Genomic DNA, 20223 nt, shown 5'->3' on the forward strand with positions numbered 1-20223 from the left:
AAATCACTTTGTCTAATGGGACCCAGAGATCTAACATTTTAATCTGCTCAGAACCGCACAAGCCAGGGGTTAATTAAAGGAAGGCTAACCAATCAGGAACTCCCCTCTAGGCTATACAGAACTGGCAGTCAGGATTAGCCGATACAGAGGATTTTATATGTCTTTTATTATAGATGAGGGAATACGATTCGATCGAGATGGCATTCGATGGAATATTGCCGTATTCAAAAGATTTAAATTCAATCGAGTAGTGTAACGAATACGCGGGAAACATTCAAAAGCCCTCCCATCGCACTTGGCGCTTTTTTTAATCCAATCACCATGCAGAGGGCGGTGAGGGACCCTGGGAGTACACACACAGTGCCAAAACGGCGTCTACCCTCATTGGATAGCTGAACCACATGACCTCGAATATTTAATAATTGACTTCCGCCTCTCGACCGCAGATGAGCTTTCAACCTAGCCAGGGAGAGATCTTGGAGCAGAGAGAGAGAGGTTTTAGTAGCGTTTTGGTTAGGCAGGATTACTACAGAACCCAAAAGTCCTTTTCAGGGCTAAAATACAGCGAAAAAGTCATGTCTGAATCCACAGCTTCTCAGTGCTAAGAAATAGGTGATATAACAGCAGCAGCAGGTGTATTCATTCCAGTACCCTGTGTGTACAAGTGACTTATAGTGTCCCTGGTTTAGCCCACTAAGGGCACGTAAAAGTTTTACCTATTGTGCCAGTTGCCCAGTAAAAGGCAAGTGATACTTATTGTGCCAGTTGCCCAGTAAAAGGCACGTGATACCTATTGTGCCAGTTGCCCAGTAAAAGGCACGTGATACCTATTGTGCCAGTTGCCCAGTAAAAGGCACGTGATACCTATTGTGCCAGTTGCCCAGTAAAAGGTATGTGTAGCTATTGTTCCAGTAGCCTAGTAAAAGCCTAGTAACACTGCGCAAGAAATATGAAGGAAATGTGTGAACATTGCCATAAACATTCGTAAAGCGTTCACAAATATTTTTCATTCGCAACTGCAGAGAGTGCCATTATACTGCGATTTTGGGGTGTTGGTTGCACCTAGACATGCTCCCCCTGACGTCCCAGTGTCATTCTGGAGGTGTTGGCATAGTTTAGGGAGGTTTCATGGGGGACATGGTGACCTCCAGGTGGTCGAATTTAGATTTTTAAGTGCCGAGAATTTTTTCCCATAGACTATAATGGGATCAAATATTCATTTGAATAGTCGAATCTCGGTGCCTATTCGATTTGAATTCTCGAAAGTCAAATATTTCACTACTAGCTCATCTCTAGTCTCTATACATGTTCAAAAACATTTGGTTACAAAAGAATAATAAAAAAAAAAATCTGCCATAAAAAACACTACTAAATTCTGTGTGCAAAAATCGTATGTCTGCTTTACTTTGGGGCACTCTCTTGTAGGCAGTGGGCACACTAGGGTGGCAACAATATCTGGCACTTCATAGACAAAAAAATTCAATTTTTGGAGACAGTACACGATGAATTTTGTTTCTCTTTGGTAAGACCCCACGCCTGATGGGCCTAGGAGAGAAGGTCCAGCTTTAGAACATTCTCCAAGGTTTTCTATGGTGGTTTCTGACCCTGCTAATAACCAGCTGTTAGGGGTTAACAAGATGGCAGCAGAAGGAATCTTGATTGCTTCATAGAGAATGGGAATAAAAACAAACATCCTCAGATAAATGTTCTATGGGCCAAGAATCCAATCTTCGGCTTCCTGTTCCACTTCCTGCGCAGTCCCAGTTTAGCCGTAATTGGAGTTTGCTTCTTTGTCCCGATGATGTAGTGAACGGGCCCGGAGCTCACACTTCTCTCATACAATCCTCGCTTTCTGGATTAAGCTTTTTATCCTTTATTGCCTTCAGAGCAGAATCTTTTTCCAGGTTCCAGGCTTGTGGTAGATTGAAGTTGCTGTACAGCTAATTTTGGCAAATGCAGAACATTTTAAATCAGCAAATCTTGTTAGTGGGAAGTAAATCTGGTATGATGTGAAATAAGTCACCACTGTGTCATCCAGCCATTAGCATGGAGAGACATCAGCACATCTTTAAATAGATGGATAGCAGCAAAAATTCAGAGCAGTGAAAAAAGATAACTGGTCAGATGGATCCTGATCTCTGTGGAGAAACATGGCCGGTCAGATGGATCCAGATCTCTGTGGAGAAACATGGCCGGTCATATGGATTCAGGACTCTGGGAAGAAACATGGCCGGTCAGATGGATCCAGGACTCTGGGAAGAAACATGTCCCAGTCATATGGATCCAGATCTCTGTGGAGAAACATGGCCGGTCAGATGCATCCAGATCTCTGTGGAGAAACATGGCCGGTCAGATGGATCCAGATCTCTGTGGAGAAACATGGCCGGTCATATGGATTCAGGACTCTGGGAAGAAACATGGCCGGTCAGATGGATCCAGGACTCTGGGAAGAAACATGTCCCAGTCATATGGATCCAGATCTCTGTGGAGAAACGTGGCCAGTAAAATGGATCCAGATCTCTGTGAAGAAACATGTCCTGCTCAGATGGATGCAGATCTCTGTGGAGAAACATGTCCGGTCATATGGATCCAGATCTCTGTGGAGAAACATGGCCGGTCAGATGCATCCAGATCTCTGTGGAGAAATATGGCCGGTCAGATGCATCCAGATCTCTGTGGAGAAACATGGCCGGTCAGATGGATCCAGATCTCTGTGGAGAAACACAGCCGGTCAGATGGATCCAGGACTCTGTGAAGAAACATGTCCCAGTTATATGGATCCAGATCTCTGTGGAGAAACGTGGCCAGTAAAATGGATCCAGATCTCTGTGAAGAAACATGTCCTGCTCAGATGGATGCAGATCTCTGTGGAGAAACATGGCCGATCAGATGGATCCAGATCTCTGTGGAGAAACATGGCCGGTCAGATGGATCCAGATCTCTGTGGAGAAACATGGCCGGTCATATGGATCCAGATCTCTGTGGAGAAACATGGCCGGTCATATGGATCCAGGACTCTGTGAAGAAACATGTCCCAGTTATATGGATCCAGATCTCTGTGGAGAAACGTGGCCAGTAAAATGGATCCAGATCTCTGTGAAGAAACATGTTCTGCTCAGATGGATCCAGATCTCTGTGGAGAAACATGGCCGGTCAGATGGATCCAGATCTCTGTGGAGAAACATGGACGGTCAGATGGATCCAGATCTCTGTGGAGAAACATGGCCGGTCATATGGATCCAGGACTCTGGGAAGAAACATGGCCGGTCAGATGGATCCAGGACTCTGGGAAGAAACATGTCCCAGTCATATGGATCCAGATCTCTGTGGAGAAATATGGCCGGTCAGATGCATCCAGATCTCTGTGGAGAAACATGGCCGGTCAGATGGATCCAGATCTCTGTGGAGAAACACAGCCGGTCAGATGGATCCAGGACTCTGTGAAGAAACATGTCCCAGTTATATGGATCCAGATTTCTGTGGAGAAACGTGGCCAGTAAAATGCATCCAGATCTCTGTGAAGAAACATGTCCTGCTCAGATGGATCCAGATCTCTGTGGAGAAACATGGCCGATCAGATGGATCCAGATCTCTGTGGAGAAACATGGCCAGTCACATGGATCCAGATCTTTATGGAGAAACATGGCCAGTAAAATGGATCCAGATCTCTGTGAAGAAACATGTCCTGCTCAGATGGATCCAGATCTCTGTGGAGAAACATGGCCGATCAGATGGATCCAGATCTCTGTGGAGAAACACAGCCATTAAGATGGATCTAGATCTCTGTGAAGAAACATGGGCCGGTCACATGAATCCAGATCTCTGTAAAGAAACATGGTCCGGACACAAGAATCCAGCTCTCTGTGGAGAAACATGTCCCAGTCAGAAGGATCTAGATATCTGTGTAAAAACATGGTCGAGTGAGATGTATCCAGATCTCTGTGGATAAACATGGGCCGGTCAATTGGCTCCAGATTTCTTTGCCACTATGCAATTTGGCATAAACAACATTATTGAATAAGCCCTCCTGAATAGTTCAAGCTCATGGAGGAGGAGTAATAGTGGTGGGGAGGGGTATTTTCTTGGCTCCTTTGATATCTGTGGATGGACATTTGGACAATAGGATGTAAAAAGGCATTGTGGATGACCAAGTTTATCCCTCCATGGCAGCTTTTTCCCTAATGGCAGAAGGAGACTGTCAGCAGGGCAATGCACCATCCACAATTTCTCCGCCTGGATCCACTCTCCATTGAAAGTTCTAGAGGACAATGAGTTTGGCAAGGGATTTAAAAAGATATCAAAGGCATAAATACTTCAATATCCTAAAGATCATCTACAAGTGGAGAAGACTTTACACATCTTCACTACAACACGTTGTGCCCGAAATCTCCGCAGGAGAAGACAAAATGGTGGAGGATCTCTCCAAGAACCTCAAAACATCGACCCTAAAGGAAGCTTTCACCACTATTGGGAGTCATAGTTCACTATAAGAGAGAAGGAAACACTTGATCTCTACATGAGAGGTGGCAGAAGGAGACCACTACTGACCAGGAAGGACATCACAGGAAGAGTTGCTACAATGGCCAGGTCTGATATAACTCTGGTCATGGCTAATGTTGAGCAGAGATGCTGAACTGTTCAGCTTCCTTTTTTGCATAGATACATTTTTAGGGAGCATCAATGGAGGCTCTTGAGTGAGTACTTCATTGGAATTTTTTCACTGATCTCCCTGAGCTCAATGATTGCTGTGATTTGTTGGTATATTTTTTATTGTCCCTGCTAGCCAGAATCCTGCTCCACACAGTAAAGGGGCAAATACCCCGAAATAGCTGTCTGTGGATGGATGCCTGCCTTGGTAAACCCTTGTCATGTTCCAATACTCGCAACAGAGTTAGACTTTGACACAAAAGGGACCACCTTGGTGTTTTCCTATTTATGTTCCAATACTCACAACCGAGTGGGACTTAAGGGGCTACATATCAGGGTGGTTTGGTGCTCTTCCCATTGGCAACAGGCTAGGGATATCTGGCTATACCTGTGTTTTGAGATTCGCAACCAAGGCTTCACAAACCCTTTTTTGCATACTGTTCAGCTTCAGCAACATCCTGCAAACCTCAACACTCGGCATTTGACTCTTGGTGTCTGGAAAAGTAAGACACAGTTCGGCAACTCTGCTCAACATTAACCCTGACCATAGAACCCGAACAGTTCGGCAATTCCGCTCAACGCTGGTTATGGCCTTTTAACCACTTAGTAGTGACCATGACATGGCCAAGTGTTTACACATAGATAAGGTGCTTCCTTAAGGAACGTTCTTCTCTTCCTTGATATCTGCCATCAGAGATGTTAAGAGGCCAACATACACAATAAGTGACTAGCTTTGTCAGCCAAAGTGGGACCAGCACAACTAGCTACCAATCCAGTATTATGAATGAACACTAGAGTGCACTATGAAGTCTACTATATATCCCATTACCACTTTAACCACCTCCACAAGCTACTGCCATTGCCTTATGTCTTGGGGCTTGTGCCCCTACTCTTATAACGCTCTAGTAACACCACTGATGGTAACACTTTGCAGGAGGTCCTTTAGTGCTCCAGCCTGACTGTGTTCCGTGTCCATAAAGACATAAATTGATGAGCTGGGGTGAAGGAACACAATTGGTTGCCAGAGCCCACATCTCAACCTGTGGGACAATTCAAACAACAATTCTAAACTTATTGGTAGGACTTGGTGACTTATGTGGAGTAGTAAAAGACTGAACAGAAGTAGCCCTCCTCTATTCACCCGAAGACACCACAGGTTGGTGAAATGCGTGGGGCTTATATAATACTTATAAAAGCAGACGTTCCAATCAGTGGGTGAGATTTATCTGTAGACTGAAGTTACCGATTGATACATTCTCTGACTATAAATTAGCTTGTTATAAATACATTTTTTAGTCGGCAACATAAAAACGTTACAATGTAGCAGGATGGAGCAGCGGTTACTGTGGAAACCTCAGGTTGGCAGAAGCTGTAATCTTTTGCACTCTCTTGTTCTCCATAGTGAGGGTCAGTACATGTCCCAACAGATGCCAGTGTCTAGGCTCAATAATGTCCAGACAGAGGGCAGGATAGCACACCCATTATAATAGGCTTGCTTCATTATAGCTCAAGTGACACACATAGGAAGCTCTAACGCTATCCACAAACACATTCTATACTGTTCATGTGCCAGGGTTCCTCCAATGATCCATAACCCAGTATACACTATACTGTTCATGTGCCGGGGCTCCTCCAATGATCCATAACCCAGTATACACTATACTGTTCATGTGCAGGGGCTCCTCCAATGATCCATAATCCAGTATACACTATACTGCTCATGTGCCGGGGCTCCTCCAATGATCCATAACCCAGTATACACTATACTGTTCATGTGCCGGGGCTCCTCCAATGATCCATAACCCAGTATACACTATACTGTTCATGTGCAGGGGCTCCTCCAATGATCCATAACCCAGTATACACTATACTGTTCATGTGCAGGGGCTCCTCCAATGATCCATAACCCAGTATACACTATACTGTTCATGTGCCGGGGGCTCCTCCAATGATCCATAACCCAGTACATACTATACTGTTCATGTGCCGGGGGCTCCTCCAATGATCCATAACCCAGTACATACTATACTGTTCATGTGCAGGGGCTCCTCCAATGATCCATAACCCAGTATACACTATACTGTTCATGTGCAGGGGCTCCTCCAATGATCCATAACTCGTTACACACTATACTGTTCATGTGCCGGGGCTCCTCCAATGATCCATAACCCAGTATACACTATACTGTTCATGTGACGGGGCTCGTCCAAGGATCCATAATCTTGTATACACTATACTCTTCATGTGCTGGGGGTCCTGCCTGATCATCCATAACCCTGTACACACACTATACTGTTCACATACTAGGGGTCCTGTCTGAGGATCCATAACCCTGTACACACTACATTGCTCTACTGCTGGGACCATGTCCTTGATTCAAAGACGCATAGATTGCTCTAGTGCTTGGGGCCCTGTCTGTGGAACTATACACATAGGAGGATATTGATCCAACCTTGTACAGACAAGCTGTTACCATAACAGCCACTTTAACGAAGTTGATGAAAAGTTTGAGATCCAGGTGTTTAAACCCACAACGATAATAAGATAAAGCCAGATAAAAAGTTTCATTTTTTGGGGTCCTGAGATTCAGACCCCCAACAATCGCAAGAGCCAGGAGAAAAGATTGAGTGGTTGAGGTCTGAAAGTTCCAATCCCTATGGATCATTACATAGAAGGAGTCTGGATCTAGAAGGGGTCTGTTTGGAGAAAAGTTTGATGGATTGGAGTCTGGGTGTTCAGATCCCTATGAATCATTAGATAAAGCCAGATAAAAAGTTTCATCTTTTGGGGTCCTGAAGTTCAGACCCCCAACAATCACTAGAGCTAGAAGAAAAGATTGAGTGGTTGAGGTCTGGGAGTTCCGATCCCTATGGATCATTACATAGAAAAGGTTTGACCTGTTGGGTTCTTGGTATTCAGACCTCCACTGATCGTTAGATAGAACCAAGTAAAGAGTTTGATCTCTTGGTGACCCCACTGATCACTAGACAGACCCTAAAGAGAAGTCTGATCTTTTGGGGTATGGGTGTTCAGACCCCAGCTGATTGTTAGATAGAGGGGTAGAAACGTTTGCTCTCTCCTGGATGTTTAGGCCCCTACTGATTGTTAGAAAGAGCAGGAAATTCTCTCACTCCTTCCCGTTTCGGTGTAGGAGACGTCTCCATTATATGTCTATGGAAATCACAGTAAGTCATGGACATAAACATTTAGCCAAACACTTCCCTAGCTGTAATGATCGTGGGGGTCTGAACATCCAGAGCCCCAACCGATCAAACTTTCACCCCATCTTTAGGCCATCACCGTTGTTTTTTTAAAGTGACAGGCACAAAGAAGTCGTCCGTGCTTTTCATCGGATAGCTGGACCACAGCCCTTTAATTCCGGAAAAATCTTTCATTCACAAATTATCCTTCCGAAAAGAATGTTCTCGAAATGTTCTCAAAACAAGATGGCTCATCCTTCACCCGGCGTCATTGATCACATACGGCCGGTCTGAACAACTGTAATAGCCAATACGTCTTCCCTTTTATCAGGGGACGTTCTCTCCCGCTCGTTTCTATGGGAAGAAAAAGGCCATTTTTGTTTTTGGCTTTCAGCTGGTGACAAATTCTTCCATCTGCGGAGGGTTTTGTGTTTTGAAGCCAAAGGTTTTCAAGGAATTCATTGTGCGAAACAAGAATGTCAGGTTATATCGATGATTAACTGTTCATGAAGACATGTCGGACTATTGGTTTTGATAAAAGGAGGCTTTATGCAATATCTACCTTTCCTTTTTATTAAATGTTTCTCCTGTTGTACTTTGGAGCCTGTAAATCAGAGCTGCGCAGCGACGGCCGTGATTTTACATTCCGCTAGCTGCATTCTGGCTCCTTACCTCTAGTTGGAAGGGATTTATTACAGTCACCATTGTGCACTGATTCTCACAGTGTCTACTGCATGCTGGATAATTTGTCGAGTGCGACAAGGGGCCTATCATGGCAAGAAGGCCCAAGTGGTTCCTTGCTATGCATCTTCTTCCCTATGCATGGCTTGAATTCTTTAACCCCTTAACGCTCTACGTCCTACATGTTTCGCACACAAGTGGTGGCCTGGTGTGATAGGATCTCAGGAGCTGAGATAGCGATATACCCAGCAAGTGCCGGCTGCTATCAGCACTCAGCGCAAATGATTGGCATCAGTAATCACATTGATGTCAATCCTTTAACCAATTAAAGGGAAACTGTCAACAGGTTAGAAGTATCTAACCTGCTAATAGCTCCCTATGGGACACCGAACACTGAGGATGAAGGTAAAAGCCCTATTACACCAAACGACTATCAGCCATACTGTAATAGCATATGTTTAAAGGCTACGATCATCTGACATGCATGATGTTGGCTGACTGTGGTCTTTCAACATGTTGAAACGGCCGATCATAATAGCGATGGTCTGCTGCTCAACACTCCGAGAAATAGGATTGGTGGCAGCGGACCACCATTGACTTTAATGGGCTACCTAGACATTCTAAGGATTATCCAGGGCACTCCTTCCGCTGCTCCCAGTGGCCCCTTCTACTCAATGTCTCTGTGTGTGATAACATAGCAGGAAACTAGGGGCAAGCAAGCGCCGAGCTAACAGGTCGGCACTTGCTTCCTTAATATTGTGCCGTGTAATGTGGTAATGTGTAATGTGGCCTTAAGTTACTTAGCTCCATCCTCTGCACCTTTTCCATACTATTAGTTTAATCCATATGCTAATATGTCATTTTGGTGCAATGTGGGCGGGACTACTCTCTCCATTACACTGATTGGCCCCCGGCTAGCTTGCCCCTCCTAGTCCTGCCCCCAGTGCACCAAAACACCTTTCTTAATATCACAGAAACAGTCCTGATAGATGACACTTACCTCCATTCTCAGTGCCTGTAAGGTATAGGGAGCTATTAGTAGGTTAAATACCTGCTGGTAGTTTCCCTTTAAATGCCTTGATCAGTAGTAATCACTCCATTTAAATGCCTCCCTGGTGTTCAGTGCCTGGCCAGGCTCTCCCCACCCCCCTTTGTACCAGCCATAATAACTTTACCAGCAGAACAATGATCTAGTTATTGCACAGCATTGATCAGTATAAGCAATATAATCTAGATATCTAAAAACTGCTTATAATAGTCTCCTATGGTGGACTTAAAAAATTTAAAATTGTTTTTTCAAAGTTTTAAAATATACAGTGGTGCCTTGGATTATGAGCATAAGTAGTTCTGGGACTGCGCTTGTAATCCAAATCACACTTAAACCAAAGCAAATTTTCACATAAGAAATCAATGAAATGCAGACTATTAGGTCCACACCCCAAAAATAATGATTTTTTTTACTCTGAATAACATGTAAAACAAATGAAACAAACATTTAAGAAACAGCTGAATATATAATATTATAAGTTACTGTACAGTATAGCAATCAGCATGTGGTGTATAATGTATAGTAACCATATAACCCTTATAACACAGCAGCTGGATATGTGATATATAAGTTACTGTACAGTATAGCAGCATGTGGTGTATAATGTATAGTAACTGTATAACCCTGGAGCCAATACAGATGTGCAGTGTGTATAGAGATGAGGATGGTGAGGAGCGAGGAGTCTAATATGTCTGTCTGGTAGATTCTGTGGATTTGTGGTTCGGAGAAGTTCTCATGACGGCTCAGGGCAGATGGAGAAGATGAAAAGGGAAGAACTCCGATCAGAGAAGACGTCCCCTGTGAGTCACCAGATATAACTGCACTGTAATGTATATGGTGTATAGAGCCTGTGTAGAGTGTGTCCACCTCTATATGAGTGTATGAAGTGATATTGGTCTATGTACAGAGGATTTTATTCAGTAGCAGCGGTGGTGTTAGTCAGTATGTGGTGGTATTAGTCAATAGCAGCGGTGGTGTTAGTATGTGGTGTTATTAGTCAGTATGTGGTAAGAGGGGGCCCAAGTTGACCTCTTGCACCAGGGCCCAAGAGACATTAGCTACGCCCCTGGTTACTGTACAGTATAGCAATCAGCATGTGGTGTATAATGTATAGTAACTGTATAACCCTGATAACACAGCAGCTGGATATGTGATATATAAGTTACTGTACAGTATAGCAGCATGTGGTATATAATGTATAGTAACTGTATAACCCTGATAACACAGCAGCAGGATATGTGATATATAAGTTACTGTACAGTATAGCAATCAGCATGTGGTGTATAATGTATAGTAACTGTATAACCCTGATAACACAGCAGCTGGATATGTGATATATAAGTTACTGTACAGTATAGCAGCATGTGGTGTATAATGTATAGTAACTGTATAACCCTGATAACACAGCAGCTGGATATGTGATATATAAGTTACTGTACAGTATAGCAATCAGCATGTGGTGTATAATGTATAGTAACTGTATAACCCTGATAACACTGCAGCAGCTGGATATGTGATATATAAGTTACTGTACAGTATAGCAGCATGTGGTATATAATGTATAGTAACTGTATAACCCTGATAACACAGCAGCAGGATATGTGATATATAAGTTACTGTACAGTATAGCAGCATGTGGTGTATAATGTATAGTAACTGTATAACCCTGGAGCCAATACAGATGTGCAGTGTGTATAGAGATGAGGATGGTGAGGAGCGAGGAGTCTAATATGTCTGTCTGGTAGATTCTGTGGATTTGTGGTTCGGAGAAGTTCTCATGACGGCTCAGGGCAGATGGAGAAGATGAAAAGGGAAGAACTCCGATCAGAGAAGACGTCCCCTGTGAGTCACCAGATATAACTGCACTGTAATGTATATGGTGTATAGAGCCTGTGTAGAGTGTGTCCACCTCTATATGAGTGTATGAAGTGATATTGGTCTATGTACAGAGGATTTTATTCAGTAGCAGCGGTGGTGTTAGTCAGTATGTGGTGGTATTAGTCAATAGCAGCGGTGGTGTTAGTATGTGGTGTTATTAGTCAGTATGTGGTAAGAGGGGGCCCAAGTTGACCTCTTGCACCAGGGCCCAAGAGACATTAGCTACGCCCCTGGTTACTGTACAGTATAGCAATCAGCATGTGGTGTATAATGTATAGTAACTGTATAACCCTGATAACACAGCAGCTGGATATGTGATATATAAGTTACTGTACAGTATAGCAGCATGTGGTATATAATGTATAGTAACTGTATAACCCTGATAACACAGCAGCAGGATATGTGATATATAAGTTACTGTACAGTATAGCAATCAGCATGTGGTGTATAATGTATAGTAACTGTATAACCCTGATAACACAGCAGCTGGATATGTGATATATAAGTTACTGTACAGTATAGCAGCATGTGGTGTATAATGTATAGTAACTGTATAACCCTGATAACACAGAAGCTGGATATGTGATATATAAGTTACTGTACAGTATAGCAGCATGTGGTGTATAATGTATAGTAACTGTATAACCCTGATAACACAGCAGCTGGATATGTGATATATAAGTTACTGTACAGTATAGCAATCAGCATGTGGTGTATAATGTATAGTAACTGTATAACCCTGATAACACTGCAGCAGCTGGATATGTGATATATAAGTTACTGTACAGTATAGCAGCATGTGGTATATAATGTATAGTAACTGTATAACCCTGATAACACAGCAGCAGGATATGTGATATATAAGTTACTGTACAGTATAGCAGCATGTGGTATATAATGTATAGTAACTGTATAACTCTGATAACACAGCAGCAGGTCAAGTGATATATAAGTTACTGTACAGTATAGCAGCATGTGGAGTATAATGTATAGTAACTGCATAAACCCGATAACACAGCAGCAGTTTGTAGATACAGGACGGAGCTGCAGATCCCCATAATGCAGTAGTGTAGTACAACAGGATAGAATAGAGAAGCAGGGCTGCTGTCAGAGGTCTGTGTGGTCACATGACAACAATGGGGATGGGCGTGTGTTCAGCATGGACCGATCAGGAAGTGAGAATCACAGAGCTTTTCTATACAGCAGTGTGAATAGCTGAGTGTAAGTGCAGGCACATTATAGCAGCAGTGTGTATAGCTGAGTGTGAGTGCAGGACGAAAATAGTAGCAGTGTGTATAGCTGAGTGTGAAGGAATTAGCAGGGCAGATGTGGGCACATACACGCAGCACTCTCTGTCCGGGGAGAGAGGGGTTACAGCTATAAAGAGATTACCTCCACAGTCCTGTCCCCTGATGCAAGCCCCAGCCTGAAGTGGATCTGCCATGATTTGGAAGATGAGGGAGACTTCCTGGGTCAGAGTACAGTGTTGTAGACCCCGCTATGCAGACCATGCCCCTCCTCCACTCCCCCTCCCACCCAGTACAGGGAGCTCTTAAACCAAAGCAATGCTCTTAATCCAAGTTACAATTTTGGAAAACTGTGAGCTCTTCTTGCAAAACACTCTTAAACCAAGTTACTCTTAAACCAAGGTACCACTGTATATAAAAGCCCTAAAAATCACCCCTATTTTTTATTTTTTTTTTTGACAATAAAAAAATTATAAAACGAAATCAAAAAGTCCCATCTGAACCAAAATCATACTGCTAAAAAAACTACAGATCACAGATGCAAAAAATGAGAACCCATATGGAAAAATAAAAAAGTTCTATCATTTGGGCATTGCTGTATTGGTACTGACCCACAGAGTACAGAGAACATTTTATTTTTACCAAAAAGTTCACTGTATAAAAACCAAGGTCCCTTAAATTTGTTACAAATCTTTTTTTCCTAGACGGAGTAAGGAGTGCGGATGTCTGGAAGTTTCTGGAAGGTTACATGGAGCTGAGAAAGAACATAAAGTAGAGATGTTCAGACACTTACTTACATGGTGTTTTCTGAGTTTAGAAGAAAAAGCCGAAGAGAAAGGGATCGATCTCACAATATTTCCCAGACATCCCAAGGCCAAATGAGAAGGAGAACATCATGTGCACATGACAGAGATGGTTTCTGTTGTACAATCTCAGAACGTCAAGAAATCAACTTTGATTTGATCAGAATTAGTTGATCTTGGTTGATCTCTCACGAGAAGGAAAGAGTGGCCGGAGACTGAGCTGCTAGACAAGCTCGATGATGGGTCTGACTGCAGAGCCACTAGACAAGCTCGCTGATGGGTCTGACTGCAGAGCCACTAGACAAGCTCACTGGTGGGTCTGACTGCTGAGCCACTAGACAAGCTCGCTGATGGGTCTGACTGCAGAGCCACTAGACAAGCTCGCTGATGGGTCTGACTGCTGAGCCACTAGACAAGCTCGCTGGTGGGTCTGACTGCAGAGCCACTAGACAAGCTCGCTGATGGGTCTGACTGCAGAGCCACTAGACAAGCTCGCTGATGGGTCTGACTGCTGAGCCACTAGACAAGCTCACTGGTGGGTCTGACTGCAGAGCCACTAGACAAGCTCGCTGATGGGTCTGACTGCAGAGCCACTAGACAAGCTCGCTGATGGGTCTGACTGCTGAGCCACTAGACAAGCTCGCTGATGGGTCTGACTGCTGAGCCACTAGACAAGCTCGCTGGTGGGTCTGACTGCAGAGCCACTAGACAAGCTCGCTGGTGGGTCTGACTGCAGAGCCACTAGACAAGCTCGCTGATGGGTCTGACTGCAGAGCCACTAGACAAGCTCGCTGATGGGTCTGACTGCTGAGCCACTAGACAAGCTTGCTGATGGATCTGACTGCTGAACCACTAGACAAGCTCGCTGATGGGTCTGACTGCTGAGCCACTAGACAAGCTCACTGATGGGTCTGACTGCTGAGCCATTAGACAAGCTCGCTGGTGGGTCTGACTGCAGAGCCACTAGACAAGCTCACTGGTGGGTCTGACTGCAGAGCCACTAGACAAGCTTGCTGATGGGTCTGACTGCTGAGCCACTAGACAAGCTCGCTGGTGGGTCTGACTGCAGAGCCACTAGACAAGCTCGCTGATGGATCTGACTGCAGAGCCAATAGACAAGCTCACCGATGGATCTGACTGCAGAGCCAATAGACAAGCTCACCGATGGATCTGACTGCTGAGCCGCTAGACAAGCTTGCTGATGGATCTGACTGCAGAGCCACTAGATAAGCTTACTGATGGATCTGACTGCAGAGCCACTAGAGTACCATAACTCAGTTCATTGCATATATACAGTACCAGCATCAAGCTCAGCATGTAGAGTACCACAAATAAGCTCATTGCATGTATATGGTACCTGCATCAAGCTCAGCATGTAGAGTACCACAAATAAGCTCTTTGTATAAGTATGGTACCAGCAGCAGACTCATTAATATCAAGCTAAAGTCACATACCAGAACCAAGCACAATACATAAAGTACCATAAAGAAAAAAGATATGAAATGTAAGAAAACCATACTCCTTTAAGAGGTACTTCAAGCTGCTGTATGCCCTGCAGGAAGTGGTGTATTCTCTCCGGTGTGACACAGTGCTCTCTGCTGCCACCTCTGTCCATGTCAGGAACTGTCCTGAGCAGGATCAGTTTTCTGTGAGGATTCGCATCTGCTCTGGACAGTTCCTGACATGGATAGAGGTCGCAGCAGAGAGCACTGTGTCAGACTGGTAAAAATTACACCAAAGGTGTCCATACACTTGCAACATGTGTAGGATAACATAAATACCATACAATAACTAAGCCTATTACATATATACAGCACCAGTACTAAGAACATTAAAGGGGTTAACTTGCAGAATTATCCTCACTGGATAGGGGATAGCTGCCTGATTATCTGATTGCAGGGGGTCCGACTGCTGGGTTTGGGGCATCCATGATAAGGAGGACCTGAGTCTGAAGAATGAAGCAGTATGTTGCCTATGAATGGTTCTGCTTCATACAGAATATCCTGTTCATAGGGGATAACTTTTCAAAATGGGAAAACCTCTTTAATATCAGAGGCAACTAGAACTAGAAAGTTTATTCCATAGTTTCAGTACCAGAACCAAGCTCAGTAAATACAGTGCCACAACTAAGCTGATATATGGTAGCAGAAACAGTGCTAATTATTCCATAAATACAGGAACAGAATCAAGTTCAGTGCATACAGTACCACAACCATTACATATATACAGTACCACTACCAAACTTAGTAAATAGAGTACCTCAACTATGTCCATTACATATATACAGTATCAGATCCAAGCTTAATAAATACAGTACCACAACTATGCCCATTATATATGTACAGTACCACTACCAAACTTAGGAAATAAAGTTTCTTAACTATGCCCATTACATATATACAGTACAACTACCAAACTTATTAAATACAGTACCACAACTATGCCCATTACATATATACAGTACCACTACTAAACTTAGGAAATAAAGTTTCTTAACTATGCCCATTACATATATACAGTACCACTGCCAAACTTAGGAAATAAAGTTTCTTAACTATGCCCATTACATATATACAGTACCACTACCAAACTTATTAAATACAGTACCACAACTGTGCCCATTACATATATACAGTACAACTACCAAACTTATTAAATACAGTACCACAACTATGCCCATTACATATATACAGTACCACTACCAAACTTATTAAATACAGTACCACAACTATGCCCATTACATATATACAGTACCACTACTAAACTTAGGAAATAAAGTTTCTCAACTATGCCCATTACATATATACAGTACCACTACCAAACTTTATAAATACAGTACCATTCTATGCCCATTACATATATACAGTACCAGAACCAAGATTAGTAAATACAGTACCACAACTATGCCCATAACATATATACAGTACCACTACCAAACTTATTAAATACAGTACCATAACTATGCCTATTACATATATACAGTACCACTACCAAACTTATTAAATAAAGTTCAACAACTATGCCCATTACATATATACAGTATCAGATCCAAGCTTAGTAAGTACAGTACCACAACTATGTCCATTACATATATACAGTACCACATCCAAGCTTAGTAAGTACAGTACCATAACTATGCCCATTACATATATACAGTACCAGAACCAAGCTTAGTAAGTACAGTACCACAACTATGTCCATTACATATATACAGTACCACATCCAGGCTTAGTAAGTACAGTACCACAACTATTCCCATTACATATATACAGTACCAGATCATGAATACCAGAACTAAATTAATTCCGGGAACAGAACCAGAACAGAAGGAACTGTCACTACAGACGGCACCACTGTACAACCATGCTCATTACATTTGGCTTTACAGGCAGAAGAATGAATCTCCTATACACTGGATATGCTAGATCAGTGTTCCCCACCTCCAGTCCTCAGGTGCCACATACCGGTCATATTTTGAGCATATCCTTCGTATGCAACAGGTGATATAAGTATAGTCAGTTCTATGCTGTTCTATGTATAGGGTAGAGGGTATCTATAGTGTATGTATAGGGTATCTATCTATGGCACTTACAGAAACAGGTGATATGCTTGGCTGTTTCCATCAGTCTCATACAGTAGATATTAAATGGGGGGCCAGTGCTCATGCTTGACTTCCACTGCAATAAAACTTCTCCCAGCTGTCGTCTTGTGGATGGAGGAATAGGGTCCTCTATTTTGACAGATTAAGGTGGCCCCAGTTGTTAAACCACCGGTGATCCAGCACTTATTAAATATCCAATAGATAGGACTACTTGGGTTGGACTAGAAATAAGCTTTAAGTAACAGAACCAAGCTCAGTACTTGTCTTAATAAGTGGCTACAATTAAAACCCGGGGTACCATATTAGAATTTCACTGCCTGATTCTGAGAACTGATATGAAAAAGGTTAAATGAGAGTGGAGGTATTACCTCCAGGTACACTGGGCAATAACCTCTGCAGGCCTCAGAGGGTACGGCAAGGTGCCAGCTGGTGACTATCCACTGGAAGAGATGGCACAGCAAGTAACGCACAATCCAACGTAATTACTTGCAAAAGGTATCCATGCCTGGTGTCTTTAAGAAACAAGAGTAGCAGCACTCACAAGTCTCAAGAGAGGAAGGCTAGTGGTTTCCATGTGGTTTTATCAAGCCGCAGTCTCAGTCTTTAGGCCCCTTGACTGTTCTAACAATCCTAGAATTCTCTCCCCAACTTTCTCCTTTTAGTGCCTTTTTGGCCGTATTATTTGCTTTCCTTCTCATTTTGCTTCTTTTCACCAGTACCCATTTCTACATCTACCTCTACGTTTATCATTCCGTTCCTTTGTCTCTTCATTCCCTCTCATTACCCCGGGCTTTCCTCTCTTTCCCTCCCTTTCATCAGTCCCTTCATTCCTCCTCATTCCCTTGGATCTCTACACATGCCTCTCCCCTCTACCCTTCTTCCTCTCTCCCTCTATTTTCATTCCTTTCAATGCCTGTCATGATTATTCTTCTTTTATCATGCTTTTATCCCTTCTTCCCCCCCCCCACCTCTCCTTTTCCCTTCTCCTCTCCCTTAATCATTCCTCCTTTTTCTCTCCTCTCCTCCCCATTCCCTTGGATTTCTCCTAATGCTCCTTCACACAAGTCCTTGTTCCTCTCCCTTAATAATTTGTCCCTCTATCTCTTCATCTCTTTTTTTCCTTGGACTTTACCTCATGCTTCTTTCTACCTTTCCTTACTCCTCTGCTTTCTTCATTAATCCTTCCCATTCTTTCTTCCCTCATTCCTCCCCATAGTTCTAGATGCGTTCTCTCACCTCACTTTATTCCTCCTCCCCTCTTCATTTCTCTTTATTCTTTTCAATTTCCCCATATCAATCCTCCCATCCTGATTGTTCCTCTCCTTTTTTCTTTATTCATTCCCTTTCTTTCTCCCCTCATTCCTTTTAAATTCTTCAAAATTTCTTCATTTACTTCTTTCCTCCTCTCTCCATTCAATTACTTCTTTCTTCCTTAATGATTCCCTTCCTTTCTGCCCCCATCCCTACTAATTCCCCTGGTCTTTTTCTCATGCTTCCTCCTATCTCTCCTTTTTACTCTTTCATCCTTCCTCTTATTCATTCTCCTCCATTTCCCCTTTCTTCTTCTCATTCCTTTAGATGCCTCATGCTTCTTTCTACCTCTCCTTATTCCTCTCCCATCCTTCCTCTTATTCATTCCCCTTTATTTTTCCCTTACTTCTCTCATTCTTTTTGATTTCCTGTGCTTCCTTCTACTCATTGTTTCCTTCCTCTTATTAATTCCCCTCCTTTTTCCTGTGTTCCTTCTAATTCCTATAGATTTCTCATGCTTTCGTCTACCTATCCTTATTCCTCTCCCATCCTTCCTCTTATTCATTCCCATTTATTTTCCCCTTACTTCTTCTCATTCATGTGGATTTCTCATGCTTCTTTCTACCTCTCCTTATTCCTCTCCCATCCTTCCTCTTATTCGTTCCCCTTTATTTTCCTCTTACTTTTCATTCCTTTGGCTTTCTCATGCTTCCTTCTACCTCTCCTTATTCCTCTTTTCCTTCTTATTCATTCCCCTTTATTTTCCCCTCATGTCTTCTCATTCCTTTAGATTTCTCATTCTTCCTTCTACCTCTCCTTATTCCTCTCCCTTCCTTCCTCTTATTCATTCCCCTTTATTTTCCTCATTCCTTTGGATTTCTTAAGCTTCCTTCTACCTCTCCTTATTCCTCTCTTCTTTTCTCTTATTCATTCCCCTTTATTTTCCACTTACTTCTTCTCATTCCTTTGGATTTCTCATGCTTCCTACTACCTTTCCTTATTGCTCTCTTCTTTCCTCCTATTCATTCCCCTTTATTGTACTCATTCCTTTGGATTTCTTAAGCTTTCTTCTACCTCTTCTCATTCCTCTTTCATCCATCCTATTATTCATTCCCCTTTATTTTCCCCTTACTTCTTCTCATTCCTTTGAATTTCCTAAGCTTCCTTCTACCTCTTCTTATTCCTCTTTCATCCTTCCTCTTATTCATTCCCCTTTATTTTCCCCTTCTTTCTCCTCATTCCTTTGGATTTCTTAAGCTTCCTTCTACCTCTCCTTATTTCTCTGCCTTCCTCTTATTTATTCCCCTTTATTTTCCCCTTCTTTCTCCTCATTCCTTTGGATTTCTTAAGCTTCCTTCTACCTCTCCTTATTTCTCTTCCATTGTTCTTCTTATTCATTCCTCTTTAATTTCCCTGTTGTTCCTTCTCATTCCCCATGGACTTTTCCTCATACTTCCACTCACTTCTCCATATTCCTCTCTTGTCCTTCTTCTTCTTATGCATGTCCATCCATTTTCCCCTTATTTCTCCTCATTCCTTTGAATTTCTCATGCTTCTTTTTACCTCTCCTTATTCCTCTTCCATCCTTCTTCTTATTCCTCTCCCTTCCTCTTATTCCTCTCCCTTCCTCTTATTCACTCCCCTTTATTTCCCCATTATTTCTTCTCATTCCTTCGTATTTCTCATGCTTCCTTCCACCTCTTCTTATTCCTCTCCCTTCCTCTTATTCATTCCCCTTTATTTCTTCTCATTCCTTCGGATTTCTCATGCTTCCTTCTACCTCTTTTTATGCCTCTCCCTTCCTCTTATTCATTCCCCTTTATTTTCCCCTTATGTCTTCTCATTCCTTTAGATTTCTCATTCTTCC

General features: G+C 42.8%; 1 protein-coding gene across 2 annotated transcripts in view; it reads right to left on the reverse strand.

Moving 5' to 3' along the window:
- LRRC4B (leucine rich repeat containing 4B) overlaps positions 1-20223 on the reverse strand; it is a 104692-nt gene that overhangs the window by 61309 nt on the left and 23160 nt on the right. The gene's annotated exons all lie outside the window — the stretch shown is intronic.

This window comes from Dendropsophus ebraccatus, chromosome 12 (assembly GCF_027789765.1).
Source record: "Dendropsophus ebraccatus isolate aDenEbr1 chromosome 12, aDenEbr1.pat, whole genome shotgun sequence".
NCBI classification, from domain to species: domain Eukaryota; kingdom Metazoa; phylum Chordata; class Amphibia; order Anura; family Hylidae; genus Dendropsophus; species Dendropsophus ebraccatus.